Genomic DNA, 25566 nt, shown 5'->3' on the forward strand with positions numbered 1-25566 from the left:
TGAACATGTTTGTACACCTTTACTACCTAAAGATATTTATGTAACTAAGGATCGAATGACGCTCGGCCAAACAATAGGGTACTCGAAGTCCACATCCAAACAAGGAACAAGAAATAAAGTGATTATCAGTCCTAAGTCCTTCGAACCTTACTTATATAAATATATATGCAATAGACATGATTTTAATAATATATAAGTTTAAAAGAGTTAAAAGAAAAGGTTTGGCATATAATAATAAGTTTGATAAAGAGTTTAGTATGTAAACGAGTTTGATAAACATTTTGAAGTAGTTTGCTTGATAAAATAGTTAGAAGTATAGTAAATCCATTTGTTTAATAGTTATTAATCACATGTGATTGATATAATAAGTATAATGTTTCAACTTGTATTCCCCCCCCCCCCAATAAAAGCATTTAAAATCATTTAAAAGGTAGATTAAGGGGTATGAACTCACCTGCAGTGAGTGGTTTGGATGAACGAGCGGTATAGGATGCTAAGTGCCAAGTGAAGACTTGAGCACACACACGGATCCTATTTATCATATAATGATACATATATGTTTACAATTAGTTTTTAAACAACTAATTATGCAAGTTAAGACACCCTAGGTCATAGAAAACACTTAGATTCAAGTGCTAGAAGTACTAATGGTTGCATATAATGGGTGTGTGGCCACACCTAGGAGTATAAGGGTAACATGTTGTGTTTCATGGGTGTGTACGGCTAGAGTGTATGGCCTAAGTGAGTGTACAACTATACGATCATGGTTAAACATGCCATTGGGTGTTTTAAAGTCTACTTAAGCATCTAGATAGTATGTATTCACCAATACTTAACCTTATTGAAAGTTAAATGCCATTTTGGACCCTAAAAAGGGTGTCTACGACCACACAAGGAGTGTACGGCCATACATCCTTGAAGATCATGTAAAAATGGTCAAAAGTGTACTCCAAGGCTCAATATTTCATTCCCTAAGTGCTCTTGATCAAGTGCTAGCCTAGAACATGAGTTTTAACGCCATTAAGCAACAAGTGAAGGGGTGTACGGCCACATGGGGTGTGTACTGCCATACACTCCTTATTGATCATAATTTGGACGTTTTCTAAAGAGTAAAGTCAGTAAGAAACAAGCAAAAGGACTGGTACTTACAATAGGGAAGCCTTTAGGGGTGTTTGAGGTCCAAAAGCTATAAGATATGCTTGGTGTTCTTGGTGTTCTTGAAGAACACTTGAAGATCTAAACAACATGAGTAATTTCATGGATGAAATGGTAGATCCCAATTAGATTGTGTAATGAATCATCAAATGGAAGGAAGAAACATTTACAATTTGAACATCTAGAAGAAAAAACGGATGAGACTTTAGAGAGAAGTTGATTTTCGGCCTTAAGTGTGTGAAAAGAGGTGAAAGGAGGCTAACACTCTCATTTATAATTGAGAGTGTATGGCCAGAAGGGGGTGTATGGCCGTACACTCCGTAAGTTGGAGTGTTTGGCAGATTTTTGAAGTGTTGGACTTGTGGGACTCTTTTCTAAACCCTAACTTTGATGATACAAAGCTCAGAACACTCTAATTGACTCTAAACAATGCTAGAAGATAGCAAAACGAGTCTGAATATGATTGATTTGAATGGTTTGTACAAGAAAGAAATTACAGGTTGTCACATAAGTGTAGGTTGGGCCCGTATCTTAGAATTATTATGTTTAGTAGCTAAGTGTGGGCTGGGCAGGTATCTTAGACTTGTTTATTATTATTAGTTAAGTGTAGGTTGGGCCCGTATCTTAGTATTATTTGAGTATGTTTATCAACTAGTAGATTATAGCTATACTTGTTGTATGTGTGATACTTGAATTATATTTCGATAGCGGAGTGTGGGCGGGGGCATGTGTCTCCTGGATAGCGGAGCGTGGGCGAGGCCCGTACCTCCTAGTTAACAGAGTATCGGTGAGGCCCGTATCTCTAAGATAACTGAGTGTGGGTGAGGCCCGTATCTCATAGTTAGCTGAGTGTGGGCGGGGCGGGGGGGCGGGGGGGGGGGGGGGCATATCTCCTTGAGTATGGGTAAGGAATGTATCTCCTAACTGCATGTTATATGTTATGTGTATGGTACAGGGTTGTTTCGGGAGACTCACTAAGCTTCGTGCTTATAGTATTCAGTTTTGGTTTCAAATACCTCCGGTAATAAAGGGAAGAGCTCGAGATGATTGCAGTGCATACACCATTCATTTCAGCCTGGGATATTTAGACTCTTATATTTTGAGACATGATTTGATACAATATTGTATTATGATGATTTGAGATACATAACCTATGATTTTTATTGTGATGCTTGATGAATTATGATTTCTTAAATGATTTTAAAACGAAATTTTTGGTCTGTATTTTTGGGATGTTACAAGTTAGTATCAGAGCCTTGGTTTGAGGGATTCGGGCACACTATTGGGTGTATCTGAACTCAAACTGAGGATATGGTATGAAAATTTTCAAAAGAAAATCATTTTTTCATACAAAGAATTTTGAAAAGAGAAAAGAATTCTAAAAATAGAAAAGAACTTTTTAAAGAGAAGAGTGTATGGAGCATTCAATCAGCCGAGCTCAAGTAAGTACTCCCAAATTACCCATACAAGTTTTATGTTACGATATGTTTATGAGAACTGCATGCTAGATTAGGGATAAGGATCTAAGAACGATGCCTTATGTGCCTGTTATATAAGTATCAGCTTATAAACGACATTCTAGTACATATTAGTCAGTGATATGATGACCTGATTAGGATATGCTTGATTTTGTTTACTCAATGCTCTAATGTTGCTGCCTTTGTGCTTTTAGGAGTTCTAGTTATATTTTATTAACTAGTAAACGAATATGTTAAGTTACATATTGCAAGGAATAAATAATTTCAGAAGGTTAGGTCTTGCTCTATTTCGCGGCTCTTGTTTGAGACCAACCGTTGTAGGGTAGGATCTCTCATTCAAAGAATTATCTAGTCTTAGTGATATGTAATGGTATTCGCGAGCTAGTTAAGGGGAGATAGCAGGGACTTCTTATGCAACTGATGGTCGAGAGTAGGATGGTCATTACCCTAGGGCAAGCCAAGGATTAAATGTAGGCATGAAGCAGTAGTAGTAGAAGGGACTTGGTGAAGTCAAGGCAGTTCTTGAGGGAAGTAAGGATAGATGTGGAAGGTAGTATAGGCACATACTACTGAAAGCAGAGGATCCGTACTCAAATCATGGAAGACTAAGATGAATCGAGGGAACTTATAGTATATGTGATCCCTCGAGATATGATTAGTAATCTGATGTTTCTTATGATGTGTTTACAGAAAGGTGGTATTACGCAGTATACCAGTCAACTGTTTAGGTGTCAGTGAGCGATAAGGGTCGAGCACTGGAACCAGGCAGCTAGACAACTAGACGCGGGAGTTCATCTACTATGATGTCACACTCAGTATTCTGGATCAGACTCATGTGATCTTTGGAACAATCAAGGAGGGTACTTTGGAGCTTTTAGATGAGAAATTAAGTACCTTCCACACCGAGGTGGCGGCCATGATGGGGTCGCGCACACTGACATTCAAGGAATTCAGAGCTTGTGTAGCTACCAATTACCATGGGGCTCGGGACCCTATTACAAGAAGCAGATGGTTGGCGGATGTCGCCAATGCATTCCACACTAGAAGATGTCCTAAATGGGACAAGGTTCTAATTTCGTCCTATCTTCTGAAGGACGAGGCACGTGATTGGTGACAAGAGGCTGGGCATACTGTAGATGACACTACTTTTGATACTATGACCTGGACTGACTTCTTGACTAGGTTCAGAGTCGAGTTTGCACCTGTGATAGAGGTGTAACATCTTTCTAGGGAGTTCCAGGATCTTCAACAGACGGTTGAGACAGTGAAGTAGATCATCGTTATGTTTAAGGAGCGGACCCTCCTCGTTCCCCAATATGAGGCGGATGAGGAGATAAAGAAGGCCCGATATCATGAGATGTTGCGGAGTGATATATGCTAGTTTGTGAGCCGATCCAGCTGCAAGACGCTGGAAGATATGATTGCTAGGGCTTGTGTGTAACACCTATTTTAGGTGTTAAATAATTTACATTGTTTTTAGGGTTTGTGCATGGACTCGGCGAGTTGGATGCCCCAACTCGTCAAGTACATGCCATCTCATGGATGCAGGGTCAAGACCTACTCGACGAGTCAAAAGTATCGAATCAGTGAGTAGGAGCTGAAGAGAGAAAACCGTAATTCCAGGGTTTGCACCCTATATAATCTCCTTAAGGACCTTGAGGATGACCCTCTATCAACCTCCAAACCTTAGGAACGTCTGTGCTAAACCCTAATCCCCATTCTTTTTCATTTTGTGGGCTAGAGTGACTTTCGAAGCTTAAGAAGAAGGAGATAGTGAGAAGAAGGAGAAGATCCAACAAACCAAGCCCTCACCCTTGAGCTTGACCACTTTCTGGATTGTGGTATGTCCCCAAGATTAAATTTTTATCTTAGGACATGGCAAGATCTTGAGTTTTTTCTTCATTTTCTTGTATTCCCATTGATTGCATGCATATGGTTCATAAAGTTTGCAACTTTATGAATATCTAGGGAAAAATAGTCCCAAGGTGGGCTAGATCTAGCTTTTGATCAAGCAAGGAGGCCATGCAAGAGTTTTAAAGCGTAATTTTCCCTTTTTAGCTATTTTGACCTAAAGACATACATTGGACATGCATGTGCATAAAGCCTCCATCTTTGGAACGTTTTGAGTACTAGAAACTCTTCTGGAATGGAGGGACTCCAGATCCCTAGAGTTTTGGACCATATAGCAAGCTTTAGAGTATTCCAACCTCTTATAAGGGCCTTAGAGCATTTGGAATGGTTCTAGAGGGTAAAGATGGAAACTTGGTCCTTCCATACACCATAGGACTCCAGATCTAATCCCTGGAGTCCCTATATTTCGTGTATCATCACAACAAGAAAACAAGAAGGGGGACTCGACGAGTTGCCCTAGGAACTCGACGAGTCGGATCGGATTTCTCCGCCTTCTGAATATCAAGTGAACTCGTTGAGTTGATGAAACAACTCGGCGAGTTGGCTATGGTTTGATCAGGTTTACTGGACTCAATAGGAACTTGATGAGTCACTTGATGCACTTGACGAGTTAGGGGTCTACATGGACTGTTGACGTTGACATCGACTAGGGTTGACCAATTTTGAGTTGGAGGGTCATTATGGGATTATGAAAAGATAATTGTATGCTGATTATTGGAAGTTGAGTTGGAGTTGCGCATGGGACTTATTGGATCTTATATGTCAGCACAACATTCGTGAGAGGTGAGTCTTCTCTCCATACCAATGGGTCGAAGGCAACAAGGTCGACCCGTTTAATGTTATATGGATTGATAGTTGGTTATGTGATACGTCGCTAGGACATTTGTATGAAAGACCCTGAGAGGTTCCCGTGGCAGTATATTAAGACCATAAGTCCTTGGAGGGTTTCCATGGATTCTTAGTATGTTTACTATTTTAGCTCGTATGGTATTTTCATAACTTATGTAGACCGCCTGGGGGTTCCCACGAAAATAAACCAAGACCACGTGGGGGTTTCCCATAGTGTTTGATGTAAGACCTTAGAAGGTTTCCACTGCATCCCTATATGTCTATGTGCATGGCTTATGCGATAAGTGTAGCTTTTATGGCTAATATGATATGTGTTATGTAGATTATATGTGCGGTATGCTATGGGGAACTCACTAAGCATTAGCTTACAGTTTGTGGATTTGTTTCAGGTACATCCAAGCCCATGGGCAAGGGCAAGGCTTGATGGCGTGGCATGCACTATCTTAAGCGTTTTATGGGACACTCTCATGTTTTAAAATAAAAGTTGTAATTGATATGAGTTTTGAAAACAATTATATTTGGATTTTGTAATTTATGGAGATGTGTTTGGTTAATAAAAAATGAAAATTTTCTTTTGAAAAATTCGGTCGTTACAAGTTGGTATCAGAGCCTTGGTTTGAGGGATTCGGGCACACTCTCAGGTGTGTCAGGACTCAAACTAAGGAGATGGTAAAAAAATTGTTTTCGAAAATGAAATAAAAAGCTTTTACAGGAAGGAAAAGATGAGAGTACAACGAGATTGATCATCCGAGCCAAGTAAGTAGTTCACCAATGTGTTAGCCATGTTACTGATATTTGAGCTTTGATGAGAGTATAGAACTTGCTATGTGTATGCTTTTAAAATTGTATACGGTTAGGAGCTTATAGCCTTAGAATGATTGATTTGGCCTTATTTCATGTTCCTTGTTTGGTTGTGGTCCTAGGGTATAATCTCTTATTCGAAAGTCTATTTGATCCTTTTCTGTGTATAATTTTCATACCTGAAGGAAACCTGTTATGACCGGTTTGATTGATGTGAGTAGAGAAAATCTTACGGCGGCCTGGGATTTGATGTATGCGGTAGTCTGTGGGATGTGGCTTAGTTTGGGATAAATTGGAGTTATCAGGAAGAGCCTTGGGTAAAGGTACAGGTTGGTGTGGAAGGTAGTATTGGGCCCGTACTATTGAAAACACAGGACATGTATCCGAACCAATCTTAGACCTAGGAGCTCTAAGGAGGACCAGTGTGGGAAGATCCCTTCTATGGACATCCTGATTATTATGTTTTGTGGTATTTCAATACTATATGGTGGTGACACAACACGGAGCTGGGGAATCAGGATCGGGATCTGGATCTGGGTTGGACAATGGTATCGAGCCCATCAATGAGAGGCTGCGTGAGCTTATCCCAGTTGAGGTCACAAGGGGCGTCCTTCACACCACCCAATTTATCTTTGGGACAGTCAAGGAAGGCATGATGCAGATTTTGGAGGAGAGGCTCAGGGTATTTAGAGCCGAGATTGTGGTGGGCCAGGTCGGGGCCCAAACTCCCTCATTTCGGGAGTCCAAGGCATGTGGGGCGCCAGAGTTCTTTGGGGTCATGGACCCCATTGTTAGCCGATGCTGGGTGGTGGATATCGAGAATGCCCAGTGCACGAGTTCTTGCCCAAATATGGCAAAGGTGGCTTTTGCTTCTTGTATGGTGAGAGACAGAGGCCAATATTGGTGGGGCGAGGTGACTAGTCAGGTAAGAGTAGCTGGTTTGGATGAGATGACATGGGCCGAGTTTGTTCGGCGATTTGATTTGGAGTTTGCACCACCTATCGAGGTGTAACGGCTAGTGAGAGCGTTTCATGACCTACATCATACCACCGAGACTGTGGCGGAGATCATCGCTAAGTTTCGAGAATAAGCACTATCGATCCTATAGTATCCTACCGATGAGGACGTGAAGAGGATAAGGTATCATTCCATGGTGAGGGATGATATCCTAGAGTTTGTGAGTTTCAAAGGGTGCAAAATCCTAAACGAGATGGTGGAGAAGGCTCGTAAAATGGAGATAGAGTTGGACTTCTGCACCAAGCAAAAGTCGGAGCTGGTTCAGATGGCTGGGGGTCAGGCTAAAAAGCCTAAGACCTCTGATTCTTCTGGTAGGGGAGAACAGGGTCGTGGCTAGTGTACCAAGTGTAGGAAATTACACAATAGGAGCTTTTGGGGTTCGGGCTTGGTATGCTATACTTGTGGACAGTCGGGCCACATGAGCAGGAATTGCCCCAAGAAGGGCTTGATATATTTTCACTACAACCAGGCTCGCCGTAAAAAGGTCGATTGTCCAAGGTTGCAGGGAGGAGGAGGAGTAGTACTGACGCTTTTTCCTTCCAACTTGAGGATCACTAATGGCTGCTCTATTAAGGCGGAGACTCCAGCGGTTAAGAGTTGTGCATTCCAGTTGACTACCGAGGAGACTCGGGCAGAGCCGGACGTGGTGGCTGGTACGTATTTTATCTCCTTTCTCTAGAATTTTATTGTACTGCTTATGTATAAATTGTGTTTATGTATAAGGAACTTTTTGGTCAATGGTATGTCTGCTCCCGTTTTTTACGATATGGGAGCTACCCGATCGTTAGTGTCCCTTGCGCTTAGCAAGATGTTCCGGGATGCGCCGAGAACTTTGGATTCCCCACTCGAGGTAGAGATTGCAGGTGACCGCATTGTGAGTGATGTGAGGGTGTATTAGGATTGTGTCCTAAATGTGCTTGGCGATAGGTTTCACGTTGACCTAGTCCTGATACCGTTGCGAGGGTTGAAGGTGATTGTTAGCATGGACTGGTTGTGAGCGCCATTTGGTGTGGGTTCGAACCCCAAGTAGGGGAAAAGTGGTTATACATGGTGAGAGGGCCTCATAGGGGCCAACTCTCTGTTTAGTTGTAAGGGCTAGGAGATTTGTGCAGCAGGGATGTATGAGATTTTTGGCTTATATCTCAGATACAAGGGTTGAGACCACGACGAATATGGGCAGTGTGCCGGTTGTACAGGAATTTCAGAATGTGTTTCTTGATGAGTTACCAGGAGTGCCTCTGGAGAGGTAGGTAGAGTTTCAGATTGACTTGGTGTTGAGTGCTGCTCCGATAGCGAAGGCACCATACCGGTTGGCATTGCCCGAGATGCAGGAGTTATCTATGTAGCTTCAGGAGTTGCTAGACCGAGGATTCGTTTGTCCGAGCAGTTCCCCGTGGGGAGCACCGATCCTATTCATGAAAAAGAAGGATGGATCACACAAGATATGCATTGATAATGAAGATCTGAACAAATTAACGGTGAAGAATCGTTATCCTTTGCCCAACATCGATGAGTTCGATTAGTTGCAGGGTGCGTCTTGGTTTTTCAAGATTGATCTTTGGTCGGGGTACCATGAGATGAGGATTCAGGATGAGGATATATCGAAGAATGTGTTCAGGACTCGATATGGGCATTATGAGTTTGTGGTAATGAAATTTGGTCTCACCAATTCCTTAGCAGCGTTCATGGATCTCATGAATAGGGTGTGTAGACCGATGTTGGATCGGTCGGTGATCATTTTTATTGATGATATCCTAGTCTATTCAAAGACTAGGGAGCAACATGAGCATCATCTGAGAGAGGTATTGGATACCCTGAGGGCAGAGAAGCAGTATGCCAATTTCTCCAAGTGTGATTTTTGGCTGCACATCATAAACCAGCATCTGAGAGAGGTATTGGATAATTTTTGGGGCACATCATCAACCAGGATGACATTTCAGTTGATCCAACCAAGGTTGAGGCAATGATGCCTTGGGAAGTACCAAAGAATGCATCTGGGATCCATAGCTTCTTAAGTTTAGCGGGCTGTTATCATAGATTTACCCAAGATTTCTCCAAGATTGTTGTGCCATTGATGCGCTTGACAATGAAGAATGTGACATTTCAGTGGGGCACGGATCAACAGTTGGCTTTTGAGACCCTAAGATGGAGGTTATGCAAGACTGCGATCCTAGTACTACCCGAGGGGATAGACGACTTGGTGGTGTACTGTGACATATTAATTTCAGGGTTAGGCATGGTACTGATGTAGAGGGGGAACATGGTAGCTTACGCCTCGAGGCAGTTGAAGCCTCATGATGCGAATTACCCCACTCACGACCTGGAATTTGGGGTAATGGTGTTCACCCTCAAGATCTGGAGGCACTACTTGTACGGAGTGTGGTACACAGTCTATACTGATCACAAGTGTTTGAAGTATTTGATGGATTAGCATCACCTCAACAGACGACGGATGACTTGGTTTGACGTGCTGAAGGATTATGATTGTGAGATCCTATACCATCCACGGAAGGCCAACATGGTGGCCGATGCTTTAAGTCGCAAGGCGGTAGGTAACCCGATTGGGAATGTTTGTTTGAGGATGACCATGAGCTCTCCACTATTGGATATGATTAAGGAGACTCAAGTCGAGGGAGTGAAAAAGGAAAATTGGAAGATAGAGCAGATTTAGGGGCAGTATCCTTTGTTTGTTAGGGATAGTCGTGGACTTTTGACACAGTGTGCCCTAGTATGCATACCAGTGACTGGAGGAGTGAGGAAGAAACTATTGGAGGAAGCACATAGATACAAATTCTCTATACATCCAAGGGCTATGAATATGCATAGAGATTTGAGGTTGAGTTACTAGTGGCCATGCATGAAGCAGGAGATCGCCTGGTTTGTGTAGCGGTGCATAACCTGCAGGAAGGTCAAGGCTGAGCATCAACAGCCTCATGGCAAGGTTTAGCTGGTACCCATTCCCATGTGGAAGTGGGAAGAGATTACTATGGACTTCATTACAAAGTTACCAAGGATGGAGAGCAGTGTGGATGCCATATGGGTGATCGAAGACAGACTAACGAAGAGTGCCTACTTTATTCCGATCTCTGAGAGTATATCCGCTGAAAAGTTGGTAGGCATTTATGTGCGAGAGGTGGTGGCTAGACACGGAGTGCCAATATTGGTAGTCTCTTACAGGGACCTTCGGTTCACATCTAGGTACTGGAAGAGTTTCCATGAGGAACTAGACACTTAGTTGCATTTTAGTACAACATACCACCCCCAGACAGATGGCTAGAGCCAGAGGACGATCTAAAAACTATATGATATGTCACGAGCTTGTGTTTGGATTTTGGAGGTAGCTAGGATACGTACCTCCCGTTGATAGAGTTTTCATACAATAATAGTTATCATGCCAGTATCGACTGGGCTCCATTCGAGATGTTGTATGGACGTAGGTGAAGAACCCTGGTCTGTTGGGGTGAGGTTGGGTACCGGGTCATGGGAAGCACTGAAGTAGTGCTCAAGACCACTAGACTGATTCTACAGGTGCGCGACCGGCTGCCGATCTCATAGAGCCATCAGAAGAGTTATGCTGACCGACGACGATCGGATCTCGAATTCTAGGTGAGGGACTTTGTGCTACTGAAAGTGTCACCATGGAAGCGGGTCATCAAATTTTGAAAGAGCGGCAAGCTAGTACCCCGATATATTGGTCCGTTTAGGATTTATGCCCAGGTAGGCAATGTAGCATATCGATTAGACCTACCAGATGAGCATAGCCAGATTCATAACACCTTCCATGTGTCATAACTTCAGAAGTGTGTCACTAATGAGTCCGCAGTCGTTTCGCTCGACGACATACAGGTGGATGAGAGCCTGAACTACATTGAGAGGCCTGTCGTGATCCTAGATGGGAAGACCAAAGTTCTTCTATTAAGGTATGTGAAGCTGGTGAAGGTACAATGGCTGCACCACAAGGGCTCCGAGTAGACCTGGGAATCAGAGAATGAGATGCCAGACCACTACTCAGATTTGTTTGGGGCAGCAGACTTCGAGGACTAAGTCTAGTTCAAGTAGGGGATATGTGTAACACTTGTTTCAAATATTAAATAATTTACATGATTTTTAGGGTTTGTGCATGGAATCGGTGAGTTGGATACCCCGAATCGTCGAGTAGAGGCCATCTCATGGATGTGGGGTCAGGACCTACTCGACGAGTCAAAAGTATTGACTCGGAGAGTAGGAGATGAAGAGAGAAAACCGTAATTCCAGGGTTTGCACCCTATATAATCTCCTTAAGGACCTTGAGGCTAACCCTCTATCAGCTTCCAAACCCTAGGAACGTCTGTGCTAAACTCTTACCCCATTCTCTTTCATTTTGTGGGCTAGAGTGACTTTTAAAGCTTAATAAGAAGGAGATAGTGAGAAGAAGGAGAAGATCCACCAAACAATTCCCTCACTCTTGAGCTTGACCACTTTGTGGACTTTGGTAAGTCCCCAAGATTCGATTTTTATATAAGGACATTTCTAGATCTTGAGTTTACTCTTCATTTTCTTGCGTTCCTATTGATTACATGCATGGGGTTCATAAAGTTTGCAACATTATGAATCTGCAAGGCAAAATAGTCCCAAGGTGGGCTAGATCTAGCTTTTCATCAAGCAAGGATGTCATGCAAGAGTTTTAAAGCATAATTTCCCCTTTTTTTTCCATTTCGACCTAAATACATGCACTGGACATGAATGTCTATAAAGCCTCCATCTTTGTAACGTTTTGAAAACTCGAAACTCTTCCGGAAAAAAGGGATTCCAAATCCATAGAATTTTGGACCATATGGAAATATTTGGAGTTTTCCAACCTTTTATAAGGGTCTTTGAGTATTTTGAATGGTTCTAGAGGGTAAAGTTGGAAACTTTATCCTTCTAGACACCATAGGGCTTCAGATCTAAGCACTAGAGTCCCTGCATTCGGTGTATCATCACAACAAGTAAACAGGAAGGGGGACTCGATGAGTTGCCCTAGGAACTCGACGAGTCGGATCGGGTTTCTTCGCCTTCTAAATATCAAGTGAACTCGTCGATTTGATGAAACAACTCGGCGACTTGGCTAGGATTTGATCAGGTTGTCTAGATTCGATAGGAATTCGACAAGTCGCTTGATGCACCTGACGAGTTGGGGGTCAACATGGACTGTTGACCTTGACTGTTGACCTTGACTTCGACTAGGCTTGACCAAGTTTCACTTTGAGGGTAATTATAAGATTATGACAAGTTAATCTTATTATGCTTATAGGAAGTTGAGTTGGATTTGCACATGACACTTATTGGATCTTATCTATCAGCACAACATCCGTGAGAGGTGAGTCTTCTCTCCATACCAATGGGTCGAAGGCACCAAGGCCGGCCCATTTAATGTTATACGGATTGATAGCTGGTCATGTCATATGTCGCTAGGATATTTGTATGAAAGAGACTGGAGGTACATGTGGCAGTATATTAAGACCATACGGAGGTTGCCATGGCATCTAGTATAAGTCCTTAGAGGGTTTCCTTGGATTCTTAGTATGTTTACTTGTTTAGCTCGTATGATATTTTCATGACTTATGTAGACCACGTGGGGGTTCCCACGACAGTAAGCCAAGTCCACATGGGGGTTCCAGTGGGGGCAAGTAAAGACCATGTGGGGGTTTCCGGTGGCATTTGGTGAGACCTTTGAAGATTTCCACCACATCCGTATGTGTCTATGTGCATGGCTTATGCGATACATGTAGCTTTTATGGAAAATATGATATGTGTTATGTGGATTGTATGTGCGGCCGAACTGGACATTTGAGTAGAGATTGTACAACTACCACCACCAACACCATAATATCAGAACTGATTTGCTTCCAGTACAATCAGAGGGGACATAAGAGGTCCCACTGCCCGAGTTTAGCAGCAGCAGGGCAGGTCGTTGCACCCACTCTTGCTACATTGAGGATTACCAATGACCGCCAGGGTCGGGCGTTAGCACCAGTGGAGATTAGCAGAGCGTTCCAGTTGACAGCAGAGGAGGCACGAGCAGCTCCCAACGTGGTGACGGACATGTATCTTTTCTTATCTCTTTATTTATATTGATTATTGCTTATGTTTATATGTTTTGTTATAGGATCGTTCTTAGTGAATGGTATATCAGCTTTGGTATTGTTGATTTGGGTTCCACCCGATCGTTTGTGTCGCTTGCGCTCAGCAAGCGATTCACGGGGTGCTCCTGGGCATGTAGAGATAGTAGATGATAGGACCGTCAGGGTTGCAAGGGTTCATCAAGGATGTACATTGCAATTATTTAATGAGAATTTTTTTGTGCATCTAGTCCCTGTTCCCCTGTTGGGGAATAAGGTTCTAGGTGGTATGGACTGGTTGAGCCCCAATGGGGCAGTGATCGACTGCGAGCAGCAGCTAGTGAGGGTTGAGACTCCTAGTGGGGGGAGGGTTAGTGATTTAGAGCAAGAGGCATTAGGGTGGATTGACCTTATGTATAGTAGCGAGAGTGAGATGCTACCTTCAGTAGGGTTGCACAGGTTATGTCGCCCATGCCATGGAAACCCTGGATAAGGGTAAGGCAACAGTCGATGACGTACGGGTAGTGCGTGAGTACCCATACATATTTTTGGAGAATTTACATGGGATACCTCTAGAGAGATAGGTCGAGTTTAGGATTTACCTAGTCCCTGGTGTGGCTCCGATAGCCAAGGAACCATATTGGTTGGCTCCTCCCGAGATGCAGGATTTGTCTACGCAGCTGTAGGAGTTCTAGACAAGGGATTTATCAGGCGAAGCAGTTTGCCATGCGGAGCCCCGATCCTGTTTGTGAAGAAGGAGGACAGGTCACATCGTATGTGTATAGACTACTGGGAGATGATTAAGGTAACGGTGAAGAACCGTTATCCTCTCCCGATGATTGATGATTTGTTTGACTAGCTATAGGGTGCATCTTCGTTCTCCAAGATTGATCTACGATCGGGCTACCACCAGATGTGATTCAGGGACGAGGATGTACAGAAGACAGCTTTCAGGACTCACTATGGTCACTATGAGTTTGTGGTGATTCCGTTTGGGCTTAACAATGCTTCATCCGCATTCATATACCTCATGAACCGCGTGTGCAGACCGATGCTAGATCGGTTTGTGATAGTTTTCATTGATGACATCTTGGTTTATTCCAAGACTCAGGAGCAGTATGAGGAGCACCTGAGAGAGGTGTTGGAGACACTGAGGAGGGAGAGACTTTTAACAAACTTCTCTAAGTGTGAGTTCTGGTTGCGCGAGGTGCAGTTTCTTCGGCACCTTGTCAACCACAAGGGTATTCTGGTCGATCCAGCCAAGATTGAGACCATAATGCAGTGGGAGATTCCGAGGTTTCCAACTGAGATTATGAGATTCCTTGGTCTAGCGAGTTATTACCAGAGATTCATTTAGGACTTCTCCAAGATCGTTGTTCCTTTGACCCAACTGACCAAGAAGTCGATGATGTTCCACTGGGGCCTGAGTAGCAGATGGCCTTCGAGACTCTTAGACAGCAATTTTGCGAGGTACTGATTTTGACTTTGTTGGAGGGCGTCGATGACTTTGTGGTTTACCACCCGAGCAAGGCTAATGTAGTGATTGGCATCATGAGCCGTAAGGCGGTACGGCCCTGATTCGAGACATCTATCTGAAGCAGATCAGAGAGGCATAGGTTGATGGCATGAAGGAGGAGCACCAGATGTGCAAGCGGATCATAGGCCAACTGGCCTCCTTTGATTATGACATACTTGGGTTGATAACACTGCATGGGAGGGTATGGGTTCTGTACTTGGGCTGAGTATGATAGATTCTGATGGATGAGACCCACAAGTCAATATTTCCCATCCATCCTGGAGTGCGGAAGATGTATAAAGATCTTTATCCTGATTACTAGTGGCCCTGCATGAAGCGGGATGTAGCCTAGTACGTTGAACGATGCTTGAACTGCAGGAAGTTTAAGGTAGAGCACCAGAGGCCTCACGGCAAGACGCAACCATTAGATATCCAGGTGGGAGGAAATTATTATGGATTTCATTATGAAGCTTCCCAGGACTGCATGCGGAGTAGATTCGATATGGGTCATCATGGATCGGTTGACCAAAAGTGATCATTTTATCCCATTCCAGGAGAGCCTATCGGCCGAGAAGATGGCCAAGATTTACATGCATGAGATAGTGACACGAGATGGAGTGCCTGTCGCGGTGGTGTCAGACAGAGATGTCTATTTCACTTCTAGATTTTGCAAGCTATTTCACGACAAGATAGGTACTCGTATCCACTTCACCACCGCTTTCCACCCTCAGACGGATAGACAGAGCGTGAGGACGATACAGACTCTCAAGGACATGCTACACGCATGCATCTTGGATTTTGGTGGCATTTGGGATACATATCTTTTGTTAGCAGAATTTTCCTATAACAACAACTACCACGCCAGCATAAACTGACATCCCTTCGAGATGCTCTACGGGAGGAAGTGTAGGACCCTAATATGTTGGGGCATGATCAGTCAGAGATTCATGGGGAGTACTTAGGTAGTACTCAAGAATACAAAGAGGATCCAGAAGGTCCGGCGCATGCTCCAAACCGCACAGAGTCGATAGAAGAGCTACATCGTCAAGCGATGTTCAGAGTTGGAGTTTCAGGTGGGTGACATGGTCCTCCTGAAGGTGTCACCTTCGAAAGGTGTCATCCAGTTCCGGAAGCATTGAAAGCTGGGCTCCAGGTATATCAACCCTTTAAAGGTTATAACCTGGAAGGGCAAGGTGGTGTGCCGATTAGATCTTCCACCGAAGCTCATCCATATCCACAACACTTTCCGTGTTTCTCAGATATGGAAGTGCTTACTGTTAGACTCAGTGGTTGTGGTTCTAGAGGACATTCAGGTTGATGGTAGCCTGAATTACATCTAGAGACCAGTAGCTATTCTCGATAAGAAAACGAAGGAGCTGAGGAACAAGAGGGTTCAGCTGGTGAAGGTGTAGTGGCGACACCATAGGGGTTCAGAGTGGACTTGGGAGCCCAAGGAGGAGATGAGGGAGCACTACCCGAAGTTGTTTCTAGATGCGGCAGACTTCAAGGGTAAATTCTAAGTCAACTGGGGGAGAATTGTAATGCCTGTTTCTTGGTATGCATTTATTTATAATTTATTCATTTTTGTAGAGCTACTCGACAAGTTGGGAGTGCAAGACTCATCGAGTAGAAATGATATTGGACATGGGTTTTTAAGCAATCTACTCAACGATTTGAAAGCCCTCAACTCGATGAGTAGGTTTGCCAGAATGAAACACAAATTTCGGGTTTTTGCAACCTATTTAAGCATCTTAATCCCTACCTTATCGCCTAATTATTAGCCTCCAAGTCCCAAACCTTAATCTACGAAACCCTAGAGCTTTTTGTGAGCTTGTGATCCATTTTGAGTGATCTTTTGTTGTTCTTGAAACTTGAGGAAGCATAAGGAGCTAGAAGGTTCAAGGAAAAGATAGAAGATATAGAGACTTCCTTCCATCCTCATCATTTTATAGTAATCAAGTCTCTAACTTGTCTATTAGTTCATTAGATCTCCTTATTTTCACTTTATGAGGGTTTTTGGTCCAAGAAGCTAAATCCTTGGGAAATGGATGTCCCAAGTGACTTACCTTTCAGATTTGGGATCTAGAAGGGGTTTCATGGCATAAAGGTGCAAACTTTATGACCATGAAATCCCCATACAAGCTTTTAGACATTATTATGGCCTTTTAAGCCCCAAAAGATCATGCATGGAAGTAAAGTTTGAGACTTACATGTTCATTTGGTGTCAAGGACCTAGATCTCGATGTTCATGCATTGGTTTGGAGTAATAAGGGTTTTGGATAAAGATGAATGTTCTAAAGAACTAGGGTTTAGCTAAACTGGTTAAGAAGGATCATTAGCAGGTAAGGTTGGAAACTTTACCCTTAAAAGGGCATTTCCAGTATGTAGAAGAAGTATGGGGTTTGGATCTAAAGGGTAGAGGCTTAATTTGTTAAGATGGACCAAACAGAAAGAGGAACTCATCAAGTCCACAGAGGAACTCAACGACTTGAATCAGTATTGTCCCATTTTAGTTTAAGGTAGAAATTGACGAGTCTGTGAAGGGACTCAACGAGTTGATTTGCCAAATCGCAACTATGACTAGCAGGGAACTTGGCGAGTCAAGGGGTGATTCGACGAGTTAGATCGTGATTTAGGGTTCTAGGACTCGGCAAGTTGATGTAGCAACTCGGCGAGTTGAGTCAACCCAGAATGTTGAATTTGACCAGGGGTAAAATGGTCATTTTACCCTAAGAAGGATCTTCGGTTTTTTACGAAGTGATTATTGTGATAATGATAGTCGGGGAGCCGTTGGAGCAGCAGTTAGGGATTCTTCACACGAGATTTCATAGTTAGCATACAAGGCAAGTTTCGTTCAGTAGGAATGGGTTGAAGGTAACAATGTCGGCTCGTGTAGAGTAGCTAAGTGTGGGTTGGGCCCGTATCGTAGAATTATTATGTTTAGTAGCTAAGTGTGGGTTGGGCCCATATCTTACACTTGTTTATGATTAGTAGCTAAGTGTTGGATGGGCCTGTATCTTAGTATTATCTAAGTATGTTTATGAACTGGTAGATTATAGTAATACTTGTTGTTTGTGTGATACTTGTACGTATGTTTAGATAGCGGTGTGTAGGCTGAGGCCCGTATCTCCTGGATAGCAAAGCGTGGGTGAGACTCGTACCTCTATTTAGTAGAGTGTGGGCGAGCCTATATCTTTGAGATAGCTAAGTGTGGGCGAGGCCCGTATCTCATAGTTAGCCGAGTGTGGGTGGGGGCCCATATCTCCTTGAGTGTGGGCGAGGCCTGTATTTCCAAGTTGCATGTTATATGTTATTTGTATGGTATGAGGTAGTTTGGGGAGACTCACTAAGCTTCGTGATTACAGTTTTCAATTTTGGTTTCAGTTACTTCCAGTAGCAAAGGGAAGAGCTCGGGATGATAGCAGTGTACACACCACTCATTTTAGCCTGGGATGTTTAGACTTTGATATTTTGAGACATGATTTGATACAATGTCTTATTATGATGATTAACCTATGATTTTTATTGTGATGTTTGATTAATTATGATTTCTTAAATGATTTTAAAACGGAATTTTTGGTCCTTATTTTTGGGATGTTACAGGACTCCTTTAGCCGCTAGAACAATAAACTCACGATACTACACCGATATCGCCGCTATTCCAACATTATCTAGAAGACTCACAACCAGCACCAGAGGGACCTAAAGATATTCAACTGTCAACTCAATGACTTGTAGGATCCCAATCAACAACCCCTGCTCTTTAATGCTAACCAAACACAACACGACCATACCCTTTTATCACATATAATTCCTTTCACATACTGTTATAAATGTAGAATGATACAAAAACATAGTCGCACACAACCAGAAAATAAGATAGGTGGCCGTACTCTTGTTCCAATTCAAAATCTATAAACCCAATAAAAACCATGCCAATAATCCAAATCAAGTGCTCTCATTCCATCACATTCAGTCCACAAACACTACGTCATAGCCATAATCGGGGCGTTACCACAATGTACACCCCCAGAAGGAGACACATAACCAAACTTGGATATACTGCATTCCTTCTTCCTCATAACCTTACCGAAAGGGTGAGGTACCAGCAGATGTAATAAAATAACGAACCTAAATCGTAAGGAGAACTATCCTCATGAATGATCGGTACAAGATCTCACACCTCGATTGAAACTGAATATATCTGACTAATACATAAATAGCTCAATAAAAATTCCAAAATTATCCAAATTTGGTGTCAAAACTTGGGTCAGATCAATCCACATGCCAACCTTGACATTTCCCAAAAGTGGATTCTATGTGGATCTAGAGTTACACCTAAAGACTAACAACATTGTCCCATCATTCATACTCCCAATAACCAAAGACAGGTTATGAGCCTAAGACCGTTATGAACAATACTTCCATAACCATCAACTATGGGTATCCATACCAAGAAACGAAATATACAACGTACCAGATTTAATGATATGTCGACACATCCATTAAACTTCAACCGATACAAATCGAAAACTTCAAAAAACCCTAACCGTTGACGATGAATGGAATGACCAATGACCAAGAATTCTTTGACAATGGATCCAATGATCCAATATAGTAATGAACCAAAAACCATGCAGAACTAAACAAACCAAACTCTGAAAGTTGGTTTACCGATCAATAACTTCTCAATCCAGACTATAGATAGCAACCTATACAGCCAATACTCAACCTTTGCGGCCCAAACACACCTTGACCTATTCATCGGTATCCCAAAGGAAGTATTGGCTACAACGAGCTCCTTTCTACACAACTTCCTACCACGAAGACAACTCATGCGTTCCTGAGCACCTACATCTAATGGAAACTTGTTTTAGAACCCCTTCTTGACCAAATCTTGAATTAAAGTCTTGCATACCTAAACAGGAGATTCCTATGACTCATTCTTCTAAAACCATAAAATTGAATAGATTCGATGATCCTCGAAGCAGATTTCTTAGGTCTCCCCCACTTAGGGTTCGAACTACCACTAACTAACATTACAACATAATCGATAAACCAAATAAGACAGAAAAACATTGCAATGAATCATGGTGTCAAACCATATATTCTACCCTTAATCAGCTCCATCAAATCCATGAAAGTTTTCCTCAATTCGAGTACAAATCCTATGTTTCATTAGTATGAACCTAATACTACCTTACATACCTATCTGTACTTTCCTTCAGAATCATTCTGAATCCTCTAAGTAACTACTCATTTCTATTATTGTCCAATCCAGACATATATACTTTCTCTCAAATGAATATACAATGCTAAATGGCACACCAATTCCTCTAAGCCACTTCCTAGACTCTTCTAGGATTCCCACCTCACCCTGACATCAACAGTTGAAGAACCCCTACAAATATCAGCTAACTACTTCATTAATACAACTACATGCAAAAAACATTAAATAATCTTTCGAACAAAATACTTAACCCTACAACGGTTAGACTCAAATGAGAGTTGCACAATAGGTCCAACTAAATCATTCTAGAATCATTAGCCTTGCAGTATGTAATGTAATGTACTCATTTAATAGTTAGCCCACATCTATATCAGCCCCATAAAGCACAAAGTGAGCAATATTTGGGTAGTAACATTGTATAGGCCACAAAATATAGAAAGGTATCCCCCCACTAACTTGCTTTTGTGATTCTAGGAACTTTTAACAACATTTCTAATCTTCCTAGATTCATCTTCTAGAATTTCTCTTTTGAAAATGCTCACACAAGCACATTATAACATTCTTCCTAAGCTTTCCTAGGGTTCGCTTCACACCACTTTCAGTTGGGTTTTAGTACACTAAAACATCCTATGGTGCACATACAACCCTAAATGCTTTGGATCTATGTTTTCTCTAATTATACATGCAATATTGTATCCAAAGAATTAAGCCTACAACTAGCATACAATTGACATAAACAACATAAAATACTAGTTAGGAGTATACCTCTTTATGTAGCTTGTAGAACTTGTTGTATTTGGCCTTTAAGAACTTAGAAACCCAAGTGTGATGCCTCAAACAGTTCACAACACACCTAGGAAAAATGAGAAATTGACAGAGATGTTTCTAGCTACAAGATTGGCTCTAATGAACTCTAAGAACTCTATTGGCATATTTTGGGTGCTAAGGGAGTCCTTATATAGTATGGCAAAGTCTAGGGTTACATCCATGCAAACCCTAAAGCCCATGATCTTTCATATTACTTAGGCTCCCTGGGTTAACCCTCCATGGACTACCATATTGGTTTAGCCCATCCTAAATAACAATTAGCCCACACTATAAGAGTTATTGATTTACCAAATCAATCCCCATATATTTAATTAGTCTCTTTTGATCACATGATTAATTCCAAATTAATCCTTGATCAATTCTAATTAAATAATATGATTTCATATTAATATATTAGACCTTATAATATATTAATAAATCATAAGTAACCACTTACTCAAGTATCCATCCTATCAAACTGTCCTAGTGATATGTAACCCAAAATGGACCATACTACTCTCGGGTCAAGTACATACCAATTATAGTTATGGGCTTAGACACCTTATTTAACACTTTCCGCTATCAGATGCATAAAAGACTCCCAATAATACCTAATAACTACATCATGAATACAACTACATGCCAAAAGCATTGTTTAATTCTTTGACTACAAGGTCTTACTGTATAATGGTTGGACTCAAACAAGAGATGTGCAATAAAGTTAAACTAACCTTCTAAAATTATCTAATCCCCGCAACATGTAGCCTAATGTATATGCTTAATAGTTAGCCGATATTAATGGAGGTCCCTAAAAGCATAAATCAAGCATAATTCGGGTATCGAGTAGTCTAAACCAATGCTTCACTTAAATCAGATCATTTTATCAAACAATTTGAAATCCATACTAGCATGTAGCTCCAAAAGCTCAATCAACATGCATATAAAGGCAGGTCTCATAACGTTACATCATTAAAATCCTGAGCATATCCTTATCCCTAATCTAGTAAACAATTCTTACATACTCATACCAAAACAGTAAGCATACCACATGTATGGATATTTTGTGAAAACTTACTTGAGCTCGGTTAATTATACACATTGAACCCCTTTTTATTAGAAACCCTTTTTAGAAAATAATTTTCTTTTAAAAGATTTAGAAATCCTTAGTTTGAGTTCAGACACACCCGAGAGTGTGCTCGAAATGCCCCAAAAATCCAAGACGATGATACCAGCTTGAAATGCCCCAAAAATCCAAAGTAAACATTTCATTTTAAAATAATTAAAACTCTTCATTCATTACCCCAAAAGACAATCTTAATAAAAGTGTTCTCTAAAATATCATAGTAAAATCAAAAATAGTTGATGCAGAATAAATCTCCAAGGAATGTAGTGTGATCAAGTCGGGCCCTTCATTTGAAAACAGAAGTACTTGAAACCATAAACATAAACTGTGAATACAAAGCTTAGTGAGTTCCCCAAAATACCGTATACCATGCATACATAATAGTTAAAACATAACTAGGTCTATTTCACCCCCATTGGTCTCTTTCAAACGGTACTAGGTCTATTTCACCCCCTTGATTCTCTTTCAACCAAGACGGGGTCTATTTCACCCTTTTTAGTCTCTTTCAATCGGTACTAGGTCTATTTCACCCCCTTCGGTCTCTTTCAATCGGTACGAGGTCTATTTCACCTCTTTTGGTCTCCTTCAACCAGTATCAGATCTATTTCACCCGTATAGCTAAGTATTAAATCATATCAGCAAGAGTCACAACGACAACAAGCACATACATGCATATTAGTAAGTGTCACAAAGGCAACTATTATCCTAAAAACATAATCCGTTGGGCCAACATTGGTGCCTCGGACCTACGAGTACAATGAAGGAACTCACCTGTCAAATGATGATTAGCTGCAACTGCTACTACTGCTGTGAACACATATGCTACGAACCACCTATACAACCATATAAAGTACACCCTTAACTTTTTTCAGAGACTAGGGGTTGACAAAATGTCAATATAAGACATAGTTCAAAGTTAACGGTCATTATTAACTCACCATGTTGTACCCATCCTTGGCCACATTACGGTCCCTAAAGGACAAAATAAAATCTCTGACCCCAGTCACCATGATGTGGTGACCTAACGCTATGTCATGGTAACTGGGTTCTAAACAACTTAATGGATTAAGTTGTTTTCATAAACCCCTTGAGCTTCAAAGGCTCACGTCTAACTCAAAACATGATCTAGAAGTATAATGTTTTTAACTTTACCCATTAGGACAATTCAAAGAAGTCCAAAACTCAAACCTGAGGTTCTATAAGAGATGAAATTAACCATTAAGCACATATTCGTTATAGTCTGAAGTCCATCATTTCTAGAAGTGTTTCTAAGACTAAAACTAACATGAAATTTGGTGCTTTATACACATGCATGTCCAATGCGTGTCTTGAAGCCATATTATGTCAAAATGAGAGTTTATGACCTAAATCTCTTGCATGACTTCAAAGTACAACCAAACTTTAGATCCAATCCACAAACTACACCAAATTACATAGAGATTCATAAAGTTGCAATGTTTATCTCTCTCAACCATCCCAAACTTAACTATAGACAAAAACATACCAAATAACCTAGATCTATATGGTAAACATCATCAAGATGAAAATTGGAGAATTAACCAATGATGCAGAAGATGCTCATAATGAGTAGAGATGAGCACCTTACTTGATCTATGCACAAAAGCTCCTTCTTCTTCCTTTCAAGGCTACAAAAACACACCAAATAAGTCAAGAGCTTCAAAGTGGGATAGGATTTAGGTTTATGGGTGTTGGAGGCTAATAAGAGGTGAAACCCTAGCTACTACTTCCTTTAAATAGGGGTGCAAGATTCAAAATTCAGGGTTTACACCTCCAGATGGCTGCCACGCCATGGACAAAAGAATGCCACACCGTGGTGGCTTAAGTGAGTCTGTGACCAATTTTTCCTTGTTGCATCGTGGTTGTTCCTCCACCACATCACGACAAACCCCAAAACTTACAAAATAAGCTAATAACATATAACTCAAGAATCCGTGTGTTATAGTTCGATTGTACATATGCACATTCACTACATGTTTCTGCATAATATAATCATTCTCTAATATATTTGAATAAATAAGAATGAAAATTTTGGGTTGAAAATGAGGACGTTTAAAGTTGGCATAAAATCCCTGGTTTAAGTGAACTAGATGAAAATTTGTGAGAATGAAGACTCAAAATAAGGATTTAAGTAATAAATAAACCTTTTCATAAAAAGAACAATAGAGTGTGTAATGTGTACAGTTAGCCGAAGCTCAGAAAGGAAATTGATTCCTAAAATATCCATATTGTTAACTTTGCTGATGTGTGAAATGTTAGAAATACATGCTAGTATGCAGGCTAGGAATCTTTTCAGAAATTGCTAAATAGAATTCTTATAATTAAGATGCCTTATAGCTTAGAGATTTTCTTGTTAATTGTTGCTTAGAGCCTAAATTGATATTAATTAGTTATTTGAAAAGTACATTAGGTTGCATGCTCCAAAAATTAGATAGTTTTAGATTGCCTGATTTGGCGTTATTGCGCAGCGCTCACTTGAGTCTAATCGTTGTAGTGTTAGATCTTTCAGTTAACAGATTGTTTGATTTTAGCGGTATGTAATTGTATTCATCCGATAATTACTTAATCTTGGTAGAAGTTCTTCCTCAGCTAATAGTAGCATGAAATGGAAGGGAATCTTAAGAAGCGAGTCCAGTAAATTTAATATATGTGTAATAGGGCATATATTTATAGAAAGAGCATCAATAAATAAGCAAGCCCTAGTGGAGTTTGGGAAAACCTAATGTATGTGCTCATGACACCGATACATATATACATTTAGCGATCCTTGTGTGTATTATTGGAAGTGACTTGGAAACTGCAAGACAATTCTTTGGACAAGTATGAGTAAGTGTCAAAGGTAGTTGATGCCTATACTACCTAAAACATAGGACTCGCACGTGGATTAGGAAAAGTCACAAAGTTGCTAAGGCAATAGTAATTAGGTAGATAGTGTGGCTATCACTATAAATTTGTTTCAATTCTGTCATCACCTATTGTATAATGATGTATATAAGAGTTATTCTAAGTTCACGTCCAAAAATATCAAGTCCAGGAAAGTAGAATTGTATAAGTAAGTAGGGTGAGCAAAACCAAAACCAAAAACACAAAAGCCATAAAAAACGACAAAACTGAAACCAAGAAATCAAAACCGAACCTAAACTGTTGGATTTGGGTTTACATTTTTAAACACCGTAAAATGGGTTTTGGGTTCGGTTTTAGTACCTGAAACCAATCCAACCCGTTGGGTTTGAAACCGAACCAACCTGAGATTATTAAATATTTTTCATTGATATTCTATAATTAGATTTTCTATGTCAAAGGTAATATATGTCAAATGCAAAAGGAGGTGGAATTTGATACTAAATTAAACCAAATATATGGTATGTGTTGTTATTTTAGTGTAACCGAGATTATTAATTGGTTTTTTGCTACTTGTTTTTATTCTAAAAACTTCTTAAACTTAGTTGTTTTTAAACTTGGTTGTTGTATAGTTTTAGCAACATATTTTTGATTTTGTGTTGGTGTTGAATTGGTGTTTTTAGTTTCTTTAATACAGGTTGTTCGATTTGTTTCATTTTTTAAGTTATAAAGACTCGTTG

This window comes from Lactuca saligna, chromosome 9 (genome assembly GCF_052625555.1).
Source record: "Lactuca saligna cultivar CGN05327 chromosome 9, ASM5262555v1, whole genome shotgun sequence".
NCBI lineage: Eukaryota > Viridiplantae > Streptophyta > Magnoliopsida > Asterales > Asteraceae > Lactuca > Lactuca saligna.